This window comes from Scyliorhinus torazame, chromosome 5 (assembly GCF_047496885.1).
Source record: "Scyliorhinus torazame isolate Kashiwa2021f chromosome 5, sScyTor2.1, whole genome shotgun sequence".
Taxonomy (NCBI): domain Eukaryota; kingdom Metazoa; phylum Chordata; class Chondrichthyes; order Carcharhiniformes; family Scyliorhinidae; genus Scyliorhinus; species Scyliorhinus torazame.
In genome coordinates this window covers 98,155,784-98,176,565 of record NC_092711.1, presented here as the reverse complement: position 1 = coordinate 98,176,565, position 20,782 = coordinate 98,155,784, and the positions used below count along the sequence as shown (strand labels likewise).

At 45.5% G+C, this 20,782-nt stretch overlaps 1 protein-coding gene and 4 non-coding genes across 6 annotated transcripts in view; 1 reads left to right on the top strand and 4 right to left on the bottom strand.

Moving 5' to 3' along the window:
* Positions 1 to 20,782, bottom strand: part of LOC140421519 (uncharacterized) — a 331,613-nt gene that overhangs the window by 32,141 nt on the left and 278,690 nt on the right. The window lies entirely within an intron of this gene.
* Positions 8,996 to 9,085, top strand: trnap-cgg (transfer RNA proline (anticodon CGG)). The gene is given in 2 exon segments: positions 8,996 to 9,031; positions 9,050 to 9,085. It is a non-coding gene; the product is annotated as a tRNA-Pro (tRNA).
* Positions 10,725 to 10,797, bottom strand: trnav-aac (transfer RNA valine (anticodon AAC)). The gene has a single exon. It is a non-coding gene; the product is annotated as a tRNA-Val (tRNA).
* trnav-aac (transfer RNA valine (anticodon AAC)) lies at positions 13,635 to 13,707 on the bottom strand. The gene has a single exon. It is a non-coding gene; the product is annotated as a tRNA-Val (tRNA).
* Positions 17,921 to 17,993, bottom strand: trnav-uac (transfer RNA valine (anticodon UAC)). Its single transcript has one exon. It is a non-coding gene; the product is annotated as a tRNA-Val (tRNA).

Sequence of the window (20,782 nt, the reverse complement as noted above, 5' to 3'; positions counted from 1 at the left end):
TTTGGTCTCAGTCCCCTGGTAAATGGAGGCGATAAATGTGGGAGCTCCTGTCAGTGTCTGTCTGTACCAGGCTACGGTATCGCCTGAACCAATGGAGATCCGACAGTTCAGTTCAGCTCGATCCCCTTCCCGAGACACCACCTGCTCAGGGCGGGAGCTCTGATCCTCACACCGAACAGCTGGGAACAAAAGAAAATTATCATAACCACACGGTATTATGAGAGTGTTAAAAAAGATGCTTCAGATAAGAAAATAAACTCACCCAATATCAGCAGCATCAGAGTTCCAGCTGGAAACAGCTCTTTCCTGGGGTTTCTGGTCATGATGATGAAGGTGGACAAAAGGCGGATCAATCCGGGTCTGATTTCCAGACTGGGACTTGCTGCCAGTCCGGGACTCAATGCTGTGCGGGTGAGGAGAGGGAGAGCTTTACATTCTCCCCCTGAATGTTAAACTGCTCCTCACCGATTGGACTATTATGGAATGTCTTTATTTGACGTTACACACGGTGCCATTGAGCGATTGGTTGTTTCTCAATTCATAGACCACTTGAACCGTCACTGATTCCGAACCTCTGTGCTTCCTGTGTGTAACAGCAGGTTAGCATGATTCATATAGTCAGTGCTCTATTGTCTGTCTAACTGAACAGAGCCATTGATTATCTAAAAATCATAGTGTTTTACAGCCCAAAGAGAGGGAATGGGTCCATTACTTACATACTGTCTCGCTGAAAAAAATATCCACTGTTTGTTTCCATACATTTCACTATTTTAAAATGTCTATTTACTGTTCATATGTTTGTCCACTTCTTCCTTAAGCTGACTGATGGATTTCTCTCATCCCTGCTTCATCTTTCCCAATTCCTCCCACACTCTGTCTGTGAAGTTAATACCAAATGAAATAAGAGCCACGGAACCGATCCATGTGTTGGAACAGCATTCCCAACATTGATCTGTACATACTTATACTGTCTGTATCTGTTCTAATATCTGCATCGCTTTTGATAGAACCTGGATCCTTTAACTCTTTAACGTCATCAGCAACGTGTTGCCAAATTTTTGCATCTGAACCCTGAATACTTTCTCCTCTTTGACTCATTCAAATTATATTTACTTCTTAGCACCTTCCTCATTCCATCCACTTTATGTGCTTATGTGATTTTTTTAAAAAGGACACAACATTTTTTGTTGTACTTTAGATCAGCAGCTTTTTTGCTCCGTGGTTATTCAATGCAGGAAATGATCTGCTGACGCAGACATACAGATTCCTGCACAACTGCATTGTTTACAGAACCAGTGATAGGAAGGGGCCAGAGGCATCGATGTCTCCACCAGCACAATCGGTTCAGATAGAGAGCAGCCAGCGGAATCTGTGGCCGGGGTCACCACAGACTGTAAACTGATCAAACTGTGCGGCTATTACCAGCTGCCGTCACAAGTGCTGGAGCGGAAATAGCGACGGTCGAACCTGCAGAATATGCGACCATCCTGCACCTGCTCACTGCTCAAGTGACTGAGAACAAACAGTGTGGGAGTGACATTAACGGCCCAGAATCTTAGAGATTTAGGGAACGGAGCGAGGGTTCAGTTTACCTGTGTCCATTTGGAAACGCTGTCCCACTTGCATTTCCCACCCCACATTACCCATGCTGCTTTCCCTTCACAATTCTCTTTTGAAAGTTGCCGTTGAATCTTCTTCCTTCGTCCTTTCATGCGTCGAACTACGGATGTTAACATATGGCAACAAAATAGATAAAATTCACCTATCACTCTCCAATTTTCCATGAAATCGGGGGGATTTTGCTGCTGATTTTGGAAACAATCACTTGTGATCTATACTACCAAAATACATCATTTTAGCACATCAATTGAGGGCGCTTCTACTTTCTTTGTTAAAAGCAAATGAAGGCAAGTTTCGCTAGCCTTGTGCAAAGATTTGCATTATGCCTGTTATTCTGATATATAACGTCCGCACTTGCTCAGACTTCTTAACAATGTTCATACATTGTCCTGCGCACGATTTGGCCAGAGCCGGCCAACAAAGAATTCTATAGATTTCGTGTCACTTGACCTTTTGTATCATTTGACATAAACATCAACAGCACTAAAAGCTGAATCTAAAAACCTCCAATTTGCATTTCTGGGAAACATTTGTATCTTCTTGTGTGTTTCACTGCACGCGAAATTCTTTCAATGGCCGCATTCGAACAGCAGTGAGATAAATACCGTAAGGTTCCCCACGGTAACCTATTGCAGAAAATACGGAGGCTGGGGGATTGAGGGAGATTTAGAGATGTGGATCAGAAATTGGCTAGCTGAAAGAAGACAGAGGGTGGTGGTTAATGGGAAATGTTCAGAATGGAGTTCAGTTACAAGTGGCGTACCACAAGGATCTGTTCTGGGGCCGTTGCTGTTTGTCATTTTTATCAATGACCTAGAGGAGGGCGCAGAAGGGTGGGTGAGTAAATTTGCAGACGACACTAAAGTCGGTCGTGTTGTCGACAGTGCGGAAGGATGTAGCAGGTTACAGAGGGACATAGATAAGCTGCAGAGCTGGGCTGAGTGGTGGCAAATGGAGCTTAATGTAGAGAAGTGTGAGGTGATTCACTTTGGAAGGAATAACAGGAATGCGGAATATTTGGCGAATGGTAAAGTTCTTGGAAGTGTGGATGAGCAGAGGGATCTAGGTGTCCATGTACATAGATCCCTGAAAGTTGCCACCCAGGTTGATAGGGTTGTGAAGAAGGCCTATGGAGTGTTGGCCTTTATTGGTAGAGGGATTGAGTTCCGGAGTCATGAGGTCATGTTGCAGCTGTACAAAACTCTTGTCCGGCCGCATTTGGAGTATTGCATACAGTTCTGGTCACCGCTTTATAGGAAGGACGTGGAAGCGTTGGAGCGGGTGCAGAGGAGATTTACCAGGATGTTGCCTGGTATGGAGGGAAAATCTTATGAGGAAAGGCTGATGGACTTGAGGTTCTTTTCGTTAGAGAGAAGAAGGTTAAGAGGAGACTTAATAGAGGCATACAAAATGATCAGGGGGTAAGATAGGGTGGACAGTGAGAGCCTTCTCCCGCGGATGGAAATGGCTAGCACGAGGGGACATAGCCTTAAACTGAGGGGTAATAGATATAGGACAGATGTCAGAGGTAGGTTCTTTACGCAAAGAGTGGTGAGGCCGTGGAATGCCCTACCTGCAACAGTAGTAAACTCGCCAACATGGCAGCACGGTAGCATAGTGGTTAGCGCAATTGCTTCACAGCTCCAGGGTCCTAGGTTCGATTCCCGGCTGGGTCACTGTCTGTGTGGAGTCTGCACGTTCTCCCCGTGTGTGCGTGGGTTTCCTCCGGGTACTCTGGTTTCCTCCCACAGTCCAAAGATGTGCGGGTTAGGTGGATTGGCCATGCTAAATTGCCCTTAGTGTCCAAAATTGCCCTTAGTGTCCAAAAATTGCCCTTAGTGTTGGGTGGGGTTACTGGGTTATGGGGATAGGGTGGTGTGGGCTTGGGTGGGGTGCTCTTTCCAAGAGCCGGTGCAGACTCGATGGGCCGAATGGCGTCCTTCTGCACTGTAAATTCTATCTATCTATCTAACATTGAGGGCATTTAAAAGTTTATTGGATAAGCATATGGATGATAATGGCATAGTGCAGGTTAGATGGCGGTTTGTTTTTTTACTACCCATGTCGGTGCAACATCGTGGGCCGAAGGGCCTGTACTGCGCTGTATCGTTCTATGTTCTATGTTCTAAATCCGGCAGCAGAGGGTGCCATGTCCAAGCAGGGGCGTGATGATGTCGTGTGATAGCACTATCAATGCCGACATATTTAGGAGACTAGGTGATGTCATAATTGTGTTGGTAGCCTGGGTGATGTCACAATGAGCCTGGTCCCCTGCAGTGTGTGAGTGGAACAATGAACTGAACAGAACCCGGGTTCCCTCTCTCCTCTCAATCTCTGCCTCATCCCATTCACTCAGAGAGATTCAGCCAGACATGTTTCTGCTAATACTGGTGGCGCTGTTGGGCGGTAAGTACTGGATAATGTTCACCATGCCAGATGGGCTGAAAATAGGTTGTAATAATTAATGATCAGACATGTCTATCTGGTGGGTAGAGTGGAGGTTCCACAAACTCACACATTTACAAACAAATCTAGGTCAATTATGTTTAAACTCTTGATATTTAATTCCTCCACTATTGCAGGCGGACAATGCGCAGATCCAGTATCTCAGTCACCGTGTCAGAAGGAGATTTGGTGCAATTACATTGTCAGTATTCAGAGTCGGACACTCGCTACATCCAATGGTATCAGCAGAAAGAGACGCAGCCACCAATCTGGATTATTAGCAATGTATTATAATCTCTGGATTACTACCCGAGCCATGTGCCAATTCGCATAGGGTTGAGAAAATTAGAGAAGTTAACACGAGGCTAAAGGAGTGCTGCGAGAAAGAGGGATTCCATTTCATGGGGCATTGGCATCAGTACTGGGGCAGGAGGGACCTGTACCGTTGGGACGGTCTTCACCTGAACCATTCTGGGACCAGTGTTTTAGCGAATAGGATAAATAGGTTGGTCACAAGGACTTTAAACTAGCAAGTTGGGGGGAAGGGAAGTGTAAAGCTATGGACAGTATAATGGTTAATGGAGATCAAGGCAGCAGGTTACGTGACAGGTTATTATGTAGAGATATGGCTTCAAAGACAAGGAAAATTAGGAGAAAGGGTAAGAGGAAAAATAAATTTCGAAAAGTTACTGATCAAGGTGTTAGGATTCATAACAAAGACATAAAAAACAGCATAAATGTACTTTACCTGAATGCTCGTAGTATACGAAATAAGGTAAATGAGTTGATGGCGCAAATCATCGTGAATGACTATGATTTAGTGGCCATTACTGAAACATGGTTAAAAGATGGTCACGACTGGGAGTTAAATATCCAAGGGTATCAGACTATACGAAAGGATAGAATGGATGGTAAGGGCGGTGGTGTAGCTTTGTTGTTTAAGAATGGCATCCGGGCAATAGTAAGGGATGATATTGGTGCTATGGAGGACAAGGTTGAATCAATTTGGGTGGAAATCAGGAATAGTAAGGCGAAAAGGTCACTGATAGGAGTTGTCTATAGGCCATCAAATAGTAACAGGATGGTAGGGCAGGTAATAAGCAAATAAATAACGGATGCATGTAGAAATGGTACAGCGGTTATCATGGGTGATTTTAATCTGCATATCGATTGGTTTAACCAGGTTGGTAAAGGCAGCCTTGAGGCGGAGTTTATAGAATGTGACCGGGATAATTTCCTGTAACAGTATGTAATGGAACCTACAAGGGAACAAGCGGTCCTAGATCTGGTCCTATGTAATGAGGCAGGATTGATTAATGATCTCATAGTTCGGGATCCTCTTGGAAGGAGCGACCACAATATGGTGGAATTTAAAATGCAGTTGGAGGATGACAAGGTAAAATCAAACACTAGTGTTTTGTGCGAAAACAAAGGTGATTACAATGGGATGAGAGAAGAACTAGCTAAGGTAGACTGGGAGCAAAGATGTCATGGTGAAGCAGTTGAGGAACAGTGGAGAACCTTCCGAGCGATCTTTCACAGTGTTCAGAAAAGGTTCATACCGACAAAAAAGAAAGACGGTAGAAAGGGGAAAAATCGACCGTGGATATCTAAGGAGGTGAGAGAGAGTATCAAATTGAAGGAAAAAACATACAAAGTGGCAAAAAATTAGTGGGAGACTAGAGGACTGGGAAGTCTTTAGGGGACAACAGAAAGCTACTGAAAAAGCCATAAAGAAGAGTAAGGTAGACTATGAAAGTAAACTGGCTCAGATCATAAAAGCAGATAGTAAAAGCTTCTACAAATATATAAGACAAAAAAGACTGGCTAAGGTAAATATTGGTCCTTTCGAAGATGAGAAGGGAGATTTAATAATAGGAGACGGGGAAATGGCTGAGGAGCTGAACAGGTTTTTTGGGTCAGTCTTCACAGTGGAGGACACAAATAACATGCCTGGGACTGATGGAAATAAGGATATGATAGGTGAGGACCTTGAGATGATTGTAATCACTAAGGAGGCAGTATTGGACAAGCTAATGGGGCTAAAGGTAGACAAGTCTCCTGGCCCTGATGGGATGCATCCCAGAGTGTTAAAAGAGATGGCTAGGGAAATTGTAAACGCACTAGTGATAATTTATCAATATTCACTAGACTCTGGTGTGGTCCCAGAGGATTGGAATGTAGCAAACGTGACACCACTGTTTAAAAAAGGAGGTCGGCAGAAAGCGGGTAATTATAGGCCTGTAAGCTTAACCTCGGTTGTAGGGAAAATGCTGGAATCTATCATTAAGGAGGAAATAGCAGGGCACCTGGAGGGAAATTGTCCCATTGGGCAGACGCAGCATGGGTTCACAAAGGGTAGGTCGTGTCTGACTAATTTGGTAGAATTTTTTGAGGCTGTTACCAGTGCAGTAGATAACGGGGAGCCAATGGATGTGGTATATCTGGATTTCCAGAAAGCTTTTGGCAAGGTGCCACACAAAAGGTTGCTGCATAAACTAAAGATGCATGGCATTGAGGGTAAAATGGTAGCATGGGTAGAGGATTGGTTAACTAACAGAAAGCAGAGAGTGGGGATAAATGGGTGTTTCTCTGGTTGGCAACCTATAACAAGTGGGGTCCCTCAAGGATCAGTGTTGGGCCCGCAGTTGTTCACAATTTACACAGACGATTTGGAGTTGGGGACCAAGTGCAATGTGTCAAAGTTTGCAGACGACACTAAGATGAGTGGTAAAGCAAAAAGGGCAGAGGATACCGGAAGTCTGCAGAAGGATTTGGATAGGTTAGGTGAATGGGCTAGGGTCTGGCAGATGGAATTCAATGTTGCCAAGAATGAGGCTATCCATTTTGGGAGGAATAACAGCAGAATGGATTATTATTTAAACGGTAAGATGTTAAAACATGCTGCTGTGCAGAGGGACCTGGGTGTGCTGGTGCACGAGACGCAAAAAGATGGTGTGCAGGTGCAACAGGTGATTAAGAAGGCTAATCGAGTTTGTCTTTCATTGCTAGAGGGATGGAGTTCAAGACTAGTGAAGTTATGCTGCAATTGTATAGGGTGTTGGTGAGGCCGCATCTGGAGTATTGTGTTCAGTTTTAGTCTCCTTCCCTGAGAAAGGACATATTGGCACTGGAGGGAGTGCAGAGGAGATTCACTAGGTTGATCCCAGAATTGAGGTGATTAGATAATGACGAGAGGTTGAGTAGACTGGGACTGTACTCATTGGAGTTTAGAAGGATGCGGGGGGATCTTATTGAGACATATAAAATTATGAAGGGAATAGATAGGATAGATGCGGGCAGGTTGTTTCCACTGGTCGGGGAAAGCAGAACTAGGGGGCATAGCCTCAAAATAAGGGGAGGTAGATTTAGGACGGAGTGTAGGAGGAACATCTTCACCGAAAGAGTTGTGAATCTCTGGAATTCCTTGCCCAGTGAAGCAGTTGAGGCTCCTTCTTGAAACGTTTTTAAGAAAAAGATAGATGCCTTTCTAAAGAATAAAGGGATTCGGGATATGGTGTACGGGCCGGAGAGTGGAGCTGAGTCCACAAAGATCAGCCAAGATCTCATTAAATGGCGGAGCAGGCTCGAGGGGCCAGATGGCCTACTCCTGTTCCTAGTTCTTATGTTCTTATTAACTCTGAAGAAAGACGCAGCTTCAGACGATATCTGGCGGCTGCTGACAAGTCCGAACAGAACTGTAACCTCAATATAAGCGCCCTCAGTCTGGAGGACGCGTCGGTCTGTTGCTGTGCAGTGAGGCACAGCATTGGATATAACATAACGCCCCGTAGAAAAACCTCAGCGAGTATTTACTGGACAGCTAAGCTTTATTTAGTGTCATTGCTTGCGGGAATAATTTCACGAAAGCAGTCAGGTCGATCTATTGCAGTTATATTGCTTTCTCTGTTCTTGTACAAGTCAACACAGAGACAGTTTGGTAAATCATAAGGCTCATCTCCATGCGGCGATTTCTACAGTAAATTTAAACTTGGAAAACCCACTAGCAGCGGTAGTGAAAACTATCTGATGTGGCGCTAATTATACCTAAAATTATGGATATTTTTTCCAAAACTTAACTCAGGTGGGCCCAAGGCCACTGAGTCTCCGCTATCCCATCCTGTAATGAACCTAAAAATGTGCGACAGTCTGCAATGCACGATAACCATTTCAACAGAGCATCATCGAGCAACACGATTATTATTATCGTGCAGGGCCATGTGAAGTTTTGGTGTATGGTTTAGCCTTCAACAGAAATTTAAAATTTTCGTTCGATCTTGATCGATGTTGGCCATTTCTGCCCAACGAGAATGCGTCATCCAGGTCAGGGGCAAAGAGGGAGAGGCAGGTCCCAGGGTGAGTGCAACAACATCCCAGGGGCTATGCGACTCCACCAGTTAGAAAAACCCAGCAGCGCCGCTGATGTGAATTTGTGCGGTCCCTACAGATCCTCACATTCTCACACTTGCTGCATTCTCGCAGCTGTTGATCAATCTGCCCTGACAGCTCCTCCAGACACATCTTTTCATTCTTTGTTTGTTCCTTTGCTCTGACAGAGAGCTGGCACAGACACGGCAGCCCGAATGGCCTCATTCTGTGGTGTAATTATTCTCTGATTCGATGCTAACCTCACTCTGTGGCCAGGGAACCCAAGGCCTTTTCTCATTTAATCTCTCCTGACTTGAACCCGGTCAGAGCCCTTTCCTGTTGTTCTGTTTGCTCCCTCCGGGATTTCACTTGGTTACAACGTCCGACATTTCTAACCGGTCCCGGTTTTAATGAAAGGTGATGGTGAAAGACGAGCTTTGTTGTCCTGTCGACAAATGCCGCCTGACTCCCTGAGTTGTTGCAGTATTTTCCGCTTTCTCCGTAGATGTTAGATCGACTTTCGGTGGCAATGACAGTCTGCTTCAGTCATGTGTGATTGAGGGGCTCGTTGGTCTAGGGGTATGATTCTCGCTTCGGGTATTTGGGTTTCGGAATTTGCGAGAGGTCCCGGGTTCAAATCCCGGACGAGCCCTTTGATGATGTTGGTCAAACAACATGTTTTCTTCATTTATTTACGGCGCAGACCGCCGGATTAATTCACATTGGGGTTGCTTTGAGAAACTGAGCTCACGCTGCCGGGAACCAGTTCTCGTTACCGAGAAACTCGAGACATTTTCGAAAAGGTTGTCTATGAGTGGACATTCACTTATCTCTATACACTAACTCTGGTGGATTCAGGCAGCTCTCTGTCCCTTTCATTTTATTCAGATCAGCAACTTCACACTGTGAAGTCTCTCTTTCTTCCACCACATGTTTATTTCCACCAATTTATTTTCATTGCTTCCATTGACATTTTTTACCCTCAGCATTGTCCCTCCTCCCCCCAGCCCAAATCATTCAGACTCAAAACGTCAGCTGCCATCTCGTCCCACAGAGGCTGTCAGACCTGCTGAGATTGTGCAGTATTTTCTGTTTTTGTTTCAGAATGAAGCATCCGCAGTAAATTGCATTTGTCGTTCACTTAGACATGTTTGAGATGGTGAATAAGTATGTTCATCTGCATTTGTAAATGCATGAAATTCTGTTGTACTAGCTCCGAATATCCAAAATAGGAAGATCCTTTTCTTCTCATTGCCTGTCGAAAATTCAGTACTTGTGACTAAATGTGGAATTTATTTCAGTGGTTCATGAGAGACTAAGCCTCATAATCCTCGAACATACGAGATCGAGGATCAAACGTACTTTGTGCAAAAAATCCTTACGCAAAACGAGAGGCTGTTTAGCACAGGGCCAAATCGCCCTGTGCTATCATATAAGAAATCACAATATGTAGATCAGTTTTGCTCAATACCTGTTTGCGTACTCTAGTCTGGAATTAATTTAATCCAGCTTTATGCCGCCAGTGGGGCTGCTTTAGCACAGGGCTAAGTAGCTGGCTTTTAAAGCAGACCATGGCAGGCAAGCACCACGATTTAAATTCCCGTACCAGCCTCCCCGAACAGGCGCCGGAATGTGGCGACTAGGGGCTTTTCACAGTAACTTCATTTGAAGCCTATTTATGACAATAAGCGATTTTCATTTCATTTCACTTGATGTTTCTACCCGGTATGGACCCGGGGACCTTTCGCATGTTAGGGGAATGTGCTAACCACTACACTACAGAAACCGCTGGCGGTGCAGTAATCAATGGACTTGTGCAATGTTCAACCTCACTGTGTTGCTGCAGCTTCTCATGGTTCGGCTGAGAGGCCATGTCACTTATTACAAGAAGACAGCCGTTTCTTTAAAACTGATGTCTCAACTTATAAAAAATCAGGAATCGAACTTTACAGACCTGAAGATAAATTATGTTTTGCTTGAAGTGGAAGTTAAATTGAGACGGCAGGGGTTTCGTAAATCACCACAGCCGATACGAGAATTGATGATGCCCTGCTCACTTTGCTCTGCATCAAGAACCAGCTGTCCCACACACTGAGTTAAAGCGCACGCCAAAAACTTGAACTCCGAACCGGCCAGGAGTCGAACTTGGAATCGCCTGATCCGCAGTCACACGAATTATCAATTGCGCCACAAACCCACAGCGGTGCATGGCTTTTGCTATTCCTCGTCGATGAAGACCAGCTCCGAGATTGAGGTAATATTCAGCAACAGACTGAACTAGAAGTACGAGATGTTTCTGCCCGGTTTCGAACAGGGGACATTTCGCGTGTTAGGCGAATGTGATAACCACTACACTACAGAAACAGCTGGCGACTAACGGACGTGTACAATGTGCAACCTCACTGTGTTGCTGCAGATTCGCATGGTGAGGCTGAGAGGCCACGTCACTTATTACAAGACGACAGCTGTTTCTTAAATAAAACAGATGTTTCAACATATAAAACCAACAGATGTAGAAATTATATCGAACTTAACGTAAGTTATATTTTGCTTAATCTGGGTCTGAAATTTGTGCTCCTTGGTCTCGGGGTACGGTTCTCGTTTAGGGATTTTCAATCAAAGCGAGCGGTCGTGTGTTTAAATCCAGGAAAAGCCCTTTACTCCAGATCAGACATTATGAATTGTTTGCGATGCTGACGGCGGGGTTGATTTACATTGGCTCACTCTGAAAAAGATTCCTCAGGACTCGGGATGTTTACGTCGTTTCTGTCCCCACAGATGATGCTCGAGGGAGACAATGTCTGAGCTGGAGTGCGTTTGGATAGAATCGATGCTCCAGATCTGGGGACGTGACCCATCTAATCCACAGAGCCAAAGTGGAGAATTGAACTGACTGGAGAGCTGCATCTTAACGCTGACCTCCCGGACCTCGGCCTCCTGAAATGTTCCAAAGAAGCTCAACAAACACTCGAGGAGCAGCAGCGCATCTTTCCACTCGGCTCAATACAGCTTTCACACTCATAGTGTGTGCAACAGTTTCACGCTGTAAATGCTTCCCCCATTCTGTGTGTACTTCCATCGCAGATTTGGGTTTGAATCTTGTTTCCACTTGTTCTTTGTATCCGGGCGGTAGTTGTTGAGAGCTGGCACAGACACAGCGGCTGGAATGGCCTCATACTGTGGTGTAATTATTCTCTCATTCGATGCTAACCTCACTCTGTGGCCAGGGAACCATTTTCTCATTTAATCTCTCCCGACTTGCACCCTGTCAGAGCGCTTTCCTGTTGTTCTGTTTGCTCCCTCCGGGATTTCACTTGGTTAAAACTTCCGACATTTCTAACCGGTCCCGGTTTTAATGAAAGGTGATGGTGAAAGACGAGCTTTGTTGTCCTGTCGACAAATCCCGCCTGGCTTGCTGAGTTGTTCCAGTATTTTCCGCAGATGTTAGATCGACTTTCGATGGCAATAACAGCGTGCTTCTGTTACTTTCCCGGGGCTCGTTGCTCTAGGGGTATGATTCTCGCTTTGGGTGTCTCGGTTTCGAAACTTGCGATAGGTCCTGGGCCCAAATCTCGGACGAGCCCTTTGATAAGGTTTTCTGTTGGTCAGGCGATATGTTTTTTTCATTTCTTTGCGGCGCATTCGGCGGGATTCATTCACATTGGGTTTGCTTTGAGAAGCTCAGCTCACACAGCAGGGAACCAATACGTTCCCGAGACAATCGAGACATTTTCGAAAAGCTTGTCTATGAGTGGACATTCACTTACCTCTATTGACTAATTCCAGTGGATTCAGGCAGCTCTCTGTCTGTTTCATTTTATTCAGTTCAACAACATCAGACTGTGTAATCTCTCTTCCCCCTCCACCATCTGTTTGTTTCCATCAATTTATTTTAATTCCTTCCATTGATATGTTTTGCCCTCAGCAGTGCCCCCCACCCCCAGCCAATACCATCCTATATGAGCAATCTGATTCTTGTCACGAATTGTTCTCTGACACACTGCTTACTTTGTTCTGCCATTAACACATTCTGATCTCTTGAGGCGCCACTATCAGCACCTTTGTTAGCCTTGATTAGCCTCATTTACATTCCCTTTTTCTTTCTGTCCGAGACATTTTCGTCATTTTCCACCTATTGCTGACCACCCTATCGAGGCCCAATAGGGCACCCCACCCCCGCCCATCCGCAATAGTCTGAATCTGACCCCATTTCCAGTTCTCCAGCTTTGACAAAGAGTCACCCAGACCCGGAACGACCGCTGCCATCTCTCTCCACAGAGGCTGTCAGACCTGCTGAGATTGTCCAGTATTTTCTGTTTTTGTTTCAGAATGAAGCAACCGCAGTAAGTTGCATTTGTCGTTCATTTAGACATGTTTGAGATGGTGAATAAGTATGTTCATCTGCATTTGTAAATGCATGAAATTCTGTTGAGGATGAACTAGCTCCGAATATCCAAAATAGGAAGATGCTTTTCTTCTCATTGCCTGTCGAAAATTCAGTACTTGTGACTGAATGTGGAATTTATTTTAGTGGCTCATGAGAGACTAAACCTCATAATCCTCGAACATACGAGATCGGGGAACAAAAGTACTTTGTGCAAACATTCCTCACACAACATGAGAAGCACTTGATGTTTCTACCCGGTATGGCCCCGGGGACCTTTCGCATGTTAGGGGAATGTGCTAACCACTACACTACAGAAACCGCTGGCGGTGCAGTAATCAATGGACTTGTGCAATGTTCAACCTCACTGTGTTGCTGCAGCTTCTCATGGTTCGGCTGAGAGGCCATGTCACTTATTACAAGAAGACAGCCGTTTCTTTAAAACCGATGTCTCGACTTATAAAACAATCAGGAATCGAACTTTACAGACCTGAAGATAAGTTAAGTTATGGAAGTTAAATTGAGAAGGCAGCGGTTTCGTAAATAACCACAGCCGATACGGGAATTGATGATGCCCTGCTCACTTTGCTCTGCATCAAGAACCAGCTGTCCCACCCACTGAGTTGAAGCGCACGCCAAAGGTTTGAATTCCGAGCCAGCCAGGAGTCGAACCCGGAATCTCCTGATTCGTCGTCAGACGCGTTATCCATTGCGCCACTGGCCCATATGGGTGATGCATTTTGCTATTTCTCGTTGATGAAGACCAGTTATGAGATTGAGGCAATAGTCAGCAACAGACTCACCTGGAAGTACGAGATGTTTCTGCCCGGTTTCGACCCGGGGACCTTTCGCGTGTTAGGCGAATGTGATAACCACTACACTACAGAAACAGCTGACGACCACCGGACGTGTACAATGTGCAACCTCACTGTGTTGCTGCAGATTCGCATGGTGAGGCTGAGAGGCCAGGCCACTTATTACAAGACGACTGCTGTTTCTTTCAAAAACAGATGTTTCAACATATAAAACCACGAGATGTAGAAATTAGATCGAACTTAACATGATCTGCGTTAACTTCACAGGGACGTGACCCATCTAATCCACAGAGCCAAAGTGGAGAATTGAACTGACTGGAGAGCTGCATCTTAACGCTGACCTCCCGGACCTCGGCCTCCTGAAATGTTCCAAAGAAGCTCAACAAACACTCGAGGAACAGCAGCGCATCTTTCCACTGGGCTCAATACAGCTTTCACACTCTGTGTGCAACAGTCTCACACTGTAAATGCGGCCCCCATTCTGTGTGTACTTCCATCGCAGATTTGGGTTTGAATCTTGTTTCCACTTGTTCTTTGTATCCGGGCGGTAGTTGTTGAGAGCTGGCACAGACACAGCGGCTGGAATGGCCTCATACTGTGGTGTAATTATTCTCTCATTCGATGTAACTTCACTCTGTGGCCAGGGAATCCTAGGCCTTTTCTCATTTAATCTCTCCTGACTTGCCCCCTATCAGAGCCCTTTCCTGTTGTTCTGTTTGCTCCCTCCGGGATTTCACTTGGTTAAAACGTCCGACATTTCTAACCGGTCGCGGTTTTAATGAAAGGTGACGGTGAAAGACGAGCTTTGTTGTCCTGTCGACAAATCCCGCCTGGCTCGCTGAGTTGTTCCAGTATTTTCCGCAGATGTCCGATCGATTTTCCATGGCAATAACAGCATGCTTAAGGTCCCGGGTTCAAATCCCGGACGAGCCCTTTGATAAGGTTTTCTGTTGGTCAAGCGATGTTTTCTTCATTTCTTTGCGGCGCATTCGGCGGGATTCATTGACATTGGGTTTCCTTTGAGAATCTGAGCTCACACAGCAGGGAACCAACACGTTCCCGAGACAATCGAGACATTTTCTAAAAGCTTGTCTATGAGTGGACATTCACTTACCTCTATTGACTAATTCCAGAAGATTCAAGCAGCTCTCTGTCTGTTTCATTTTATTCAGTTCAACAACATCAGACTGTGTAATCTCTCTTCCCCCTCCACCATCTGTTTCCATCAAATTATTTTCATTCCTTCCATTGATATGTTTTACCCTCAGCATTGCCCCCCTCCCCCAGCCCATACCATCCTACTTGAGCAATCTGATCCCTGTCGCCAATTGTTCTCTGACATCCTGCTTACTTTGTTCTGCTATTAACACATTCTGATCTCTTGAGGCGCCACTATCAGCACCTTTGTTAGCCTTCATTAGCCACATTTACATTCCCTTTTTCTTTCTGTCCGAGACATTGTCGTCATTTTCCACCTATTGCTGACCACTCTATCGAGGCCCAATAGGGCACCCCACCTCCGCCTGTCGAAAATTCAGTACTTATGACTTAATGTGGAATTTATTTTAGTGGCTCATGAGAGATTAAACCTCATAATCCTCGAACATACGAGATCGGGGAACAAAAGTACTTTGTGCAAACACTCCTCACACAACATGAGAAGCACTTGATGTTTCTACCCTGTATGGACCCGGGGACCTTTCGCATGTTAGGGGAATGTGCTAACCACTACACTACAGGAACCGCTGGCGGTGCAGTAATCAATGGACTTGTGCAATGTTCAACCTCACTGTGTTGCCGCCTCTTGTCATGGTTCGGCTGAGAGGCCATGTCACTTACTACAAGAAGACAGCCGTTTCGTTAAAACCGATGTCTCAACTTATAAAACAATCAGGAATCGAACTTTACTGACCTGAAGATAAGTTTTGTTTTGCGTGACGTGGAAGTTAAATTGAGAAGGCAGGGCTTTCGAAAATAACCACAACCGATACGAGAATTGAAGATGCCCTGCTCACTTTGCTCTGCATCAAGAATCAGCTGTCCCGCCCACTGAGTTAAAGCGCACGCCAAAATTCTGAAATCCGAGCCAGCGAGGAGTCGAACCTGGAATCGCGTAATTCGCAGTCAGACGCGTTATCCATTGCGCCACTGGCCCATACGGGTGCATGCATTTGGCTGTTCCTCGTTGATAAAGACCAATTACGAGATTGAGGTAATAGTCTGCAACAGACTAAACTAGAAGTATGAGATGTTTCTGCCCGGTTCCGAACCGGGGACATTTCGCGTATTAGGCAAATGTGACAACCAATACACTACAGAAACAGCTGGCAACCATCGGATGTGTACACTGTCCAACGTCACTGTGTTGCTGCAGATTCGCATGGTGAGGCTAAGGGGCCAGGCCACTTATTACAAGACGACAGCTGTTTCTTTAAACCAAACTTATGTTTCAACATATAAAACCATGAGATGTAGAAATTATATCGAACTTAACATATGTTATATTTTGCTTAAGCTCGGTTTTAAATTTGTGCTCTTTGGTCTCGAGGTATGGTTCTCGTTTAAATATTTTTAATCAATGCGAGCGGTCGTGGGTTTAAATCCTGGACAAGCCCTTCACTCCAGGTCAGACATTATGAATTGTTTACGATGCTGACGGTTGATTTGCATTGGCTCACTCTGAAAAAGATTCCTCAGGACTCGGGATGTTAGTGTCGTTTCTCTCCCCACAGATGATGCTCGAGGACGACAGTGTCTGAGTTGGAGTGCGTTTGGATAGAATTGATGTTCCAGATCTGCGTTAACTTCACAGGGACGTGACCCATCTAATCCACAGAGCCAAAGTGGAGAATTGAACTGACTGGAGAGCTGGATCTTAACGCTGACCTCCCGGACCTCGGCCTCCTGAAATGTTCCAAAGTAGCTCAACAAACACTCGAGGAACAGCAGCGCATCTTTCCACTGGGCTCAATACAGCTTTCACACTCAGAGTGTGGTCAACAGTTTCACGCTGTAAATGCTGCCCCCATTCTGTGTGTACTTCCATCGCAGATTTGGGTTTGAATCTTGTTTCCACTTGTTCTTTGTATCCGGGCGGTAGTTGTTGAGAGCTGGCACAGACACAGCGGCTGGAATGGCCTCATACTGTGGTGTAATTATTCTCTCATTCGATGTAACTTCACTCTGTGGCCAGGGAACCCTAGGCCTTTTCTCATTTAATCTCTCCTGACTTGCACCCTGTCAGAGCCCTTTCCTGTTGTTTTGTTTGCTCCCTCCGGGATTTCACTTGGTTAAAACGTCCGACATTTCTAACCCGTCCCGGTTTTAATGAAAGGTGATGGTGAAAGACGAGCTTTGTTGTCCTGTCGACAAATCCAGCCTGACTCGCTGAGCTGTTCCAGTATTTTCCGCAGATGTTAGATCGACCTTCCATGGCAATAGCAGCGTGCTGTAACAGCCTTGTGGATTTAACAGTCTGCTCAACAACTTCGGACTGTGAAATCCCTCCTCCCCGTTCACCACATGTTTATTTCCATCAACTTATTTTCATTGCTTCCATTGGTATGTTTTCCCCCACCATTGTCCCCCACCATCCCATCCCCCTAGCCCATGCCATCCCTCTTGGGAAATCGGTCCCGTGTACCTTATTGTCCTCTGCAATTAACACATTCTAATCTCCTTTTCGCCTCTATCAGCACCGTTCTTAACTTTGATTAGAACCATTTACATTCCCTTTTTCTTCTTTCTGTCCAACACATTTTTGTTATTCTCCACCTATCGCTGGCCGTCTATCGAGGCCCAATGCTTAATGCTCCCTCCCTTCCCCCACACACACACCGCCAGTCGAAATCTCACCAAAGATCCTGTTGTCCAGCTTCGACAAAGAGTCACCCAGACTCGAAACGACTGCTGCCATCACTCTCCACAGAGGCTGTCAGACCTGCTGATATTGGCCAGTATTTTCTGTTCTTGTTTGAAGTTGAAGTTAAATTGAGAGGGCAGGTCTTTCATAAATAACCACAGCCGATACGAGAATTGATGATGCCCTGCTCACTTTGCTCTGCATCAAGAAGCAGCTGCCCCACCCACTGAACTAAATGGGACTCCAAAAGTTTGAACTCCGAGCCAGCCAGGAGTCGAACCGGGAATTGCCTAATTGGTAGTCAGTAGCGTTATCCATTGCGCCACTGGCCCATAGCCGTGCACGGCTTTTGCTATTCCTCGATGACGAAGATCAGTTACGAGATTAAGGTAATAGTCAGCAACAGGCTAAACTAGACGCACGGGATGTTTCTGCCCGGTTTCGAACCGGGGCCTGTTCGCGTGTAAGGCGAATGTGATAACCACTACACTACAGAAACAGCTGCCCATGCAAGAGCCAACGGACCTGTGCCACGTTCAACTAAACTGCCTGGCTGCAGCTTCTCATTGTTCGGCTGAGGGGCCCTGTCACTTCTTACAAGAACACGTCTGTTTCTTTAAAACTGATGTCTCAATTTACAAGACCAGAAGACATAGAACTTCTCTTGAGCTGAAGCATTTGTTCAGCAACCCAAGGCCGGAAGTGAACGTTGGTCCCTGGCGCTGTGAGGCAGCAGTTCTAACCACTCTGCCACCTCGCTGAAATTTTGCTATCTGGAAACCGCTCATGCCTGCAGATAAAATACTCACCGAATCGACTAATTGACCTCATCCTAAAATGTTTTACAACGCACCCGCCAGTAGAGGGTGCCATTGTCAAGCAGGGGCCTGATGAAGTCACGTGATGGCACTGACAAAGCCAATGGAGATGGTATCCTGAGTGATGTAACAATAGCACTGACACCCTGCAGTGTGTGGGTGGAACAATGAGCTGAACAGAGCCCGGGTTCCCTCTCTGCTTCTCAATCTCTGCCTCATCCCATTCCCATTCACACAGAGAGATTCAGTCAGGCATGCCTCTGTTAATACTGGCGGCGCTCTTGCATAGTAAGTTCTGGATTGTGGGCTGGATTCGCCGGTCCCCCAGCCGCGTGTTTCTCAGATGGACAACTCACTCTCAGAGTCTCGGGAATTTTGATTAACCCTTGACAGATTAGAATTTAGAAGGATGAGGGGGGATCTTATAGAAACATATAAAATTATGAAGGGAATAGATAGGATAGATGCGGGAAGGTTGTTTCCACTGGCGGGTGAAAGCAGAACGAGGGGGCATAGCCTCAAAATAAGGGGAAGTAGATTTAGGACTGAGTTTAGGAGGAACGTCTTCACCCAAAGGGTTGTGAATCTATGGAATTCCTTACCCAGTGGAGCAGTAGAGGCTCCTTCATTAAATGTATTTAAGATAAAGATAGATAGTTTTTTGAAGAATAGAGGGATTAAGGGTTATGGTGTTCGGGCCGGAAAGTGGAGCTGAGTCCAGAAAAGATCAGACATTATCTCATTGAATGGTGGAGGAGGCTCGAGGGGCCAGATGGCCTACTCCTGCTTCTAGTTCTTATGTTCTTATGTTTCATTCCTCTACTTTCGCAGGCGGACTATGCGCAGATCCAGTAACTCAGTCACCGGTGACAATATCGCATCAGAAAGGGGTTCCGTGCGTTTAGATTGCGGATATACAGACCCAACTATGTACCGCATGCTCTGGTATCAGCAAAAACTGGCACAGCCGCCGAGATTGATCATCATTAACTTATTGGCGATGAAGAAAGAGGAGATCTCAGGACGATATCTGGCGGCTGCCAACAAGTGTAAAAAGAATGGTTATACCAATATAAACGCGCTCAGTGTGGAGGACGGGGCGGTCTATTACTGTGCATTGAGAACAGTGTCACAAAGCAGCTACAACCATGTACAAAAACCTCAAAGAATATTTTCAATTCTACTAATGTTGCGTTCCTGCCTTTGCTCTGGGGGATGATTTGATCTCGATTCAGAAAAACACTTAAGTCTATATATCCACCGATTATATTGCGGTCTCTGTCTTGTCCAGGTCAATTAAGGGGACATTTGGGATTCGTGAGATTAATCTGCATGTCGCCATGCACAATAAATTTAATATTGGAATATCACTTCCGAGCAGAAGTAATGAAAGCTCTCAGATGTGGGGATAATCAAATCTTCCAGGACCATTAACTTAGGTGGGCCTAAGACTATTGCATCTGAGCCAATAGTTCCTGTAACTGAAGACAGAATGGACTGATCTGCTGTAGTTATGAATACATAGACTGCACATTTACTATTCAATGAGAGTCTCAGGAAGCAACACCACTAAATTACCAGCATGCTTTTTTAGACTTCAGTGGAACATCGATTTCCGATCGAAAATACATCAAATATGTGTTGACTCGTTTTGCTTTCTGTTATGCAGTCGCCGAGATAAGCGAGCGGGTGAGCGAGTGGTGCTGTCCATGGTGAGTGCTGTAAAATTCATGGGACTCTGATAACTCCTCGACTCACAAAAGTTCAGAAAATTATAATAATTTACGAACAGAAAATTACAATAATTTCAAAATTCAGAATCAGCCTCATGTCGACCACCAAAAACGGTCATCCGCAGAATTATCATTATAAGTTAATGAACAATAAAATCTGGGTACACAGTGAGTGGCGAATGGGGGTTTTGCCGTGAAGAAAATACTGAGTCTCGAGATCATAACGAGATGAGCGGCGAAGCGGTTCCCCGCGATAGTTCCGAATCAATCGCTCTTCAGGCAATCTGTCAGAGCAGAAATCCAGATTCAGGTCCCACTGCACCGCTGATCCAACCAAACACAAGAGTCTATAGCATCACAATGATGTTGGAGTGAGACTAACAAACGGAAACTATGACCGGGGACACCGCAGACTGAATACTGAAAATGTGTGCGGCGATTATCAGCTGCAGTCACATGTGATGGAGCGGAAATAGCGACAGTTGAGCATCCAGCCGCCTTTGACCATCCTGCACCTGCTCACTGCTCACCTCACTGAGAACAATATTGTGTAGGAGGGGCGGTAAGGGGCCAGATTCAACTGACACTATATACGCCTATTTGAAAGAGGTTTTTCTATTGCCCTTTTTACCCTGCATTTTACCCCGTGTTGTTTTCCGTTCTCAAGTTCCTCCCTGATGACATGTTCTATTGATTCATCTTCCCTCGTCAATTTCGGCGCCAAACGCCAAATGGTA